Source organism: Zingiber officinale, chromosome 11A, assembly GCF_018446385.1.
Source record: "Zingiber officinale cultivar Zhangliang chromosome 11A, Zo_v1.1, whole genome shotgun sequence".
Lineage (NCBI taxonomy): Eukaryota > Viridiplantae > Streptophyta > Magnoliopsida > Zingiberales > Zingiberaceae > Zingiber > Zingiber officinale.
Window position 1 is genome coordinate 68,523,224 of NC_056006.1, and position 6,685 is coordinate 68,529,908.

Below are 6,685 nucleotides of genomic sequence, written 5' to 3' on the forward strand. Positions count from 1 at the left end.
TTGTCATCTACAGAGCATGCGGTCAATTCAACATTAGTTAGGTAGAGCGGCGAGGAACAACCAGTGTACTTTTTAAGCCACATATTAAAAGATGCTGAGTCCTGCTATACTAGTCTTGAGAAGCTGGCTTATGCTTTAGTGATTGTCGCTCGGAGGCTTTGCCCATACTTCCTCGCTCACTCGATAATCATGATGACTAACAGTCCCTTGGGGAGAGTCCTTCTCAATCCCGAGATGTTTGGACAGCTGATCAAATGGACAACGAAGCTCCGCGAGTTCAACATTCAGTATCAACCCCGGACTGCCATCAAAGAACAGTCCTTGGTGAATTTTGTCACCGAGGTACAGAGCCCAGAGCGAAAAGTCATTTGGAGGATATATGTGGATGGTTCATCCACTCGATAGGGGAGCATCATCGGCATACTACTCATCTCCCCGCAAGAAAATTGAATGCAGTTGGTCGTTTGGCTAGATTACAGGACCACCAACAACGAGGCTGAGTATGAGGCGCTAATTGTCGGCTTACAAGCCGCTCGACACATCAGAGCAGTCAAAGTCTTGATCCATTCGGATTCTCAGTTGCTGCTCAACAACTATCCAGGACCTTTGAAATAAGCAACTCATGATTAAGACTCTATGCAGAGGCTTTCGAAAAGCTGAAGGCCAACTTCCAGGAGGTGGTTATCCAGAAGATCCCCCGATCGGAGAATCAAGCGACGGATGAGCTAGCAAAGCTGGCCAGCTCGTTAACGCCAATCGTTATAGGTTAGCTGATCGAGCAAGTATCACTAGTGGCCCACATCGACTGTATGGAGGGAATCACCTTTCCAAATGATTGGAGGACGGGCTTAATAGAATTCTTGCGTTCGGGGAGTATGCCTACCGATCTGGAGGATGCTCTCTTGATAAAGAAGAGAGTCGATCGATTCACCATGATCGGCGACCAGCTCTATAAGAAGGCCTTCGCCCGACCCTACTTAAATGCATCGGACCAGAAGACGTCGATTACACCAAGGTGCTTACGGGGGTCACCTGGGTGACCGTGCGTTGGCTCGGAAAATACTTCTGGCCGACGCTCCAGGAGGACGTCGCTCGGACGGTGGCCACCTGCTTATCTTGCCAAAAATACCACAACATGCTGCACCGACCGACTGAGGAAATGAAAGCGTCCACAGTATCGTGCTCGTTCGACCAATGGGGCATGGATATTGTGGGACCTTTCCCTATGGCAACCGGTCAGCGGAAGTTCTTGCTCGTTGCGGTGGACTACTTCTCCAAATGGGTCGAAGTCGAGCCCCTAGCTAAGATAACTGAGCAGATGGTCATGAAGTGTGTATGGCAAAACATCATCTGTCGGTTCGGCATCCCTCGCCGGCTCGTCTCATATAATGGAAGGCAATTCGTCGGTCAGAGGCTCAGGGAGTGGTGCGATGGATATGATATCCAGCAAGCCTTCACTTTCGTGGCCTATCCGCAGAGCAACGGGCAAGTAGAAGTCACCAATTGGGAAATCCTCCGAGTCTTGCATGCTTGGCTCGACCACATAGGAGGCAGCTGGGTCGACGAACTTCCCAGCGTACTATGGGCTCTCCACACGACTCTGAAAGAGGCAACCAACGTAACTCCATTTTAGTTGATATACGACGGCGAAGCAGTCTTCCCAGTGGAGGTGGGAGTAGAATCCGATCAGGTGCAACACTACGACAAAGGCAACGTCGTGTTAGAGTGTATACTAAAAGTCTAGCTTTTGTATAAACAATTATTTTCAAATAAGAATCACATTGGTCAAATGTCTACATTTATGCTAAGTGTAGTTGTCCATTTAATTTATATTGTAAATAACATGGTATGAGGTGACACACAGAAGATCATATTATCAGTTCCTTGTAAATTATAAATAGTAGCTCACAACCAAGATGGAATGAGATAAACCATTGGAGTGGTTGTAGAGTAATTTGGTATTAGTTTATGTTGACTATAAAATTACACTAGTACACTATGAGTGTATTGAGCAGGACCATTTGAGGTAGTTTATTTTTATACTGACTACATAAAAGAACAAAACCTCTGTTATTAATGCGTGCACTTAATCATGATATAATAACAAGTACATATAGTTAATATTTATTTCTTAATTTATCAAAGGTGAGATTTAGTTCGTTAAATCAATAGGTCCGATAAGTTGGGAAATGATATTATTTATATGGTGTGTTGTTGATTATAGAATGAAACTGTGTCCTAGTAATCTAGGTTGATGATGTCCCCTTGAGGAGCTCATAAGGATTGTCATGTAAATTCTGCAGATAGACTTAGTCCGACATGACAATAAGGTTGAGTGGTACTACTCTTGAAGCTAGATATTAATTAAGTGAGTTGTCAGTAACTCATTTAATTAGTGGGCATTCGATATCTTAAACACAGGGAGACTAACACACTCATGATAAAAAGGAGCTCATATTGTAATATGGGATTGGTGCGATAGTGCAATAATAACTCTTTAGTGGTATGAGTTATTATTGATGAACTTGAGTTGGGTGTTCGGGGTAAACACGGGAAGCTCAAGCTCATCGGGAGACCAAAACCAATTCCTCCTTTCGGTCCCTGTTGTAGCCTCTTATTTATAGAACCTTATATCTATCCAAAGCCCAGCTTCTTAACCAAGCTTAGGGGCCGACCACATCTTTGCTTAGAGCCCAATCAAGGGGCTGGCCAAGCCAAGCTTGGAGCTCAAGCTAGGGTCGGTCAAGCCTTGCTTGGTGCCCAAGCAAGGGGACGACCATAGAAGAAAAGGAAATTAAAAGAAAGTTTTTATTTTGTTAAAAATTTTCCTTTTATGATGTTTTCCACATGGTTTTAAAAGAGAGATTTAAATTTTAAAATCTTTCCTTTTATAGCTTTCTACAAAAGATTAAAAGAGAGATTTGAAATCTTTCCTTATTTGTAGTTATCTATAATGTTTAAAATAAAGATTTTATTTTTAAACTTTCCTTTTGTAACCATGATATAAAAGGAGTTTTATTTTAAATCTTTTCTTTTATAGATATCCATAAAAGGATTTAAAAGAGAAAGATTTTAATTTATAAAACATTCCTTTTATAACTATCCACAAAAGAGATTTTAAAAGAGAGATTTTAATTTTTGTTTAAAATCTTTCCTTCCTTGGAGCACAAGATTGTGGCCGGCCATGCCATGATAGAAAAGGAAGTTTTATTTTTTTTTGTTATAAAAATTTCCTTTTTTGCAATCACCAAGGAATATAAAAGAAGAGGAGGTAGTGCCTTATGGGAAAAAAAGACATCTCTTATTCCTCTTCTCTATTCCTTGTGGTCGGCTCTCCCTTTTCTCCTTTTCCTCTTCTTTGTGGTCGGCGACATCAAGCCTTGGAGAGACATTGGTGGCTGGTTGCTTGGAGAAGAAGAAGAAAGAAGTGAAGGAGGTATTGCATCCTAGTATCCTTTGGTGGAAGGTTGCTAAAACTTAGAAGCAAAGGAAGAAGCTTGGGTGGATTTTATCTTGGTAGATCATCGCCCGCACGACGTCCAAGAGAAGGAGAGGAATACAGCAGAAGATCAAGAGGTCTATAAGCTACAAAAGGTATAACTAGTTATTTGTTTCCGCATCATGACTAGTTCATCCTTTTGTATAGATCTTGAAAAACCAAAGACAAGAGGTTATCGATTTTAGGTTATCGTTTTTGTTATCGATTTTATTGTTCAATTTCATATTTCGATATTGTGCTTCTATTGAGGTCTCTATAGTTAAACCTAATTTACTGTAAGAAGTTAAATATCCAATTTCTTTGAAAGGCTTTGTCTAGGAAGTGGTGGATGATTCCATACCCAAGAAGGCCTAGTGCTTCGCCATATTTAACCTGGAAGCCGATCTTAGAAATAGATATTTGATTAACTTCTGTACACTACAACAAAAACATTAAAAGACAACGGTTAAAAACCGTTGTCGTAGGCCATTTAAAACCGTTGTAATTGGCAGTGTTGTTAAAAGTGGGGGGCTACGACAACGGTTTTAAACCGTTGTCTTTGAATGAAAAGACAACAATTTTGCAATGGTTTTAAACCGTTGTCTTTGAATGAAAAGACAACGGTTTAAAACCGTTGTTATTTAGAGCATTTTTACTGCAGTTACAACTGTTTTTGGGGCTACGACAACGGTTTTTAACTGTTGTCTTTGAGGGTGATAGACAACAATAATGGTTTTAAACTATTGTCTTTTAAATTATTATCTTTTAATACCAATATATCAAATTTCAATTTAAATATATAATAAAGAATCATAATCAAGAAAGAATATTTCCCACATTAATATCATTCAAAATGTTAGTTATACAAGAATTACAATCGCAAAAGAAGAAACATATCTCATGTTCAAATAAAATTTATCCCAATACAAATAAACAAATAGACTCCATTTACAACTAATGAACAATAGCCAAAATACTAGAAACTTGTGATGGTGGTTCATGCCATGTAGGATTGCACTTAATTATTGTCAACCAAGTCCCATCACAATTTTCAACTTGTAGGATTTCTTGATGGGCTTGAGCACAAACTAATCCAGCATATTTTGTCACCTCGAGCTAGTCTTGAGACGTAATAACCTGACAAACCAAATATAATCAAGATAGTAAGGATACACCAAGGCAACTATACATAGAGCAAGAAATGAAGATTGACAAAATTACTTACAACTGTGATAGAAGGGATAGAATCTTCCCCAGGATGAGGATGTGTTACGTCAACACCAAATATTATAGTTGGTTAGTCGCTAACAAGAGGAATGCGCCTTGACAATGCATCGGCAAGAACTGTACCCCTTCCTCCAACCTATGAATCAAACCTTAGTAACATAAAGCATAACAAGAAAAATAGATCCACCTTCCACGTACTCACCTTTCCATTGATCTAAAGGCCAACATTGGCAAGGTACTGTTTACTTATCCTGAAAACATGCTTTGTCAAACTACATTGTGAAACTAAACCAAGGCCAGTCTCACATATCTGCTTTTGATCACCTGTAATAACTATAGCATATAATAATAAAGCGAACAAGGAAAGGGAAAAAATTAAAGCTAAAAGGTTCAGCTAAGAACCTTGGAATAATAGCATGAGCAATTTTATCCACTTGATGCATTTAGATTTGTCTCGGAATCATATCACTGGAGAGATACCTCTGAGTATGGGCAACCTCACTAGCTTATTATATTTGGATTTCTCATCTAATGGATATTTTGGACGTATACCAGATTTTCTAGGCAACCACTCTAGCTTGTTACTTATGGATTTGTCATCTAATGAATTTTCTGGACGCATACCGGATGCTTTCTGCAATCTCATCTATTTGGAGGAGTTACTACTATCTGATAATAATATTTCTGATCAAATACCAGAAAACATGGGTAATCTTCACAACTTAAGGTATTTTGATGCATCAATGAATAACTTGATGGGGGCAAATACCATTGAGTTTGGGTGATCTATGCAACTTGGAAACTCTTGATTTATCTTTGAATAATATTGGTGGAGAACTAACAAATCTACTTGATGGTTTGTCTAAATGTCCACAAGGATCTCAGTTATGGAACTTTAACATTCATGGCAATAAGTTAAGTGGGTCAATCCCTTTCAGTCTTGGGCAATTATCTCAACTGCAATTCTTGGATATCTCATGGAATTTATTACAGGGCAATATCCCAAGTTGGTTCTTGGATTTCATTTTCAATAATATCTTTAGAGTGCAGCATCTGCATTTGCAAAGGGGGAAGTAACTCATCTTGCAACCCAAATAGAAACAATGCATGGACAAAATTAGTAGGATATTACTAATGCATGGACAAAATTAGTAGGATAAATACTTAAAATGTTTTTTCATTTACAATTTAATAAATTGAGAACTTTTACTAAAATTGTTCTATCATTCAACTCACCTTGATAATTTGTGCACATTTAGTTGCTTCACCGAGGCCAATCATGCTTTCTGCAGATATCTAATAATGAGAGGATTTAATCATTTAACATGATGGTACTGACGTAATTATTTTTCTTTCATCAATAATATCACAACTTACCATCTTGACATATGGGAAATCACTCTCTATACCAATTGTAGCTGCCATTGAAGTTTTGCCACTGACATAAAAGAATAAATAGCAGATTGAATCGGCAGAAAAGTCAGATTAATCAATTAGAAAGCTGGTTGTAAATTTACTTGCCAGTTGGACCTTCCAGAAGGTATGTAACAAGTGGGCTTTGATTGTCTTTGATTTGCTCCACAAGAAGCAGGGCTCTCTCTTGGATGTGTTTGTGCCTCTCACCACAATCAATAATCCCATTAAGCCTGAAAGCCATTTGCACATTAAAGATAATGCCACATTATGTAACATTAACAAAATTCAGAGCACAAAAATCTGTAGGCCCTCCTGAACATCCCCAAGTAGAATTACTTTCAAGGATGTGGAATTAGCTTCAACCGAGACAATGTCAAACTTGAACATACTTGCGTCGTTCAAGATCATCCATTGATGCACCAAAAGCTGGTCCAACCTCATGAAGAGCATTCAAAAAATCATCCATAGTGACTTTTATGCTCTCCTCATCCAAGGGCTTGGTCAAATCATCGAAGCTTATATGTCGATTCAAGGCATATGAGACAACACTTCTAACAACACCTT

General features: G+C 38.7%; 1 long non-coding RNA gene across 1 annotated transcript; it reads right to left on the reverse strand.

The window, feature by feature from the left end:
• Positions 1-5,967: 5,967 nt before the first annotated feature.
• On the reverse strand, positions 5,968-6,322 carry LOC122031183. Its single transcript, XR_006125795.1, has 3 exons — positions 6,236-6,322; positions 6,083-6,143; positions 5,968-6,001 (listed from the first exon to the last, which is right to left on the reverse strand). It is a non-coding gene; the product is annotated as an uncharacterized LOC122031183 (long non-coding RNA).
• Positions 6,323-6,685: the final 363 nt, after the last annotated feature.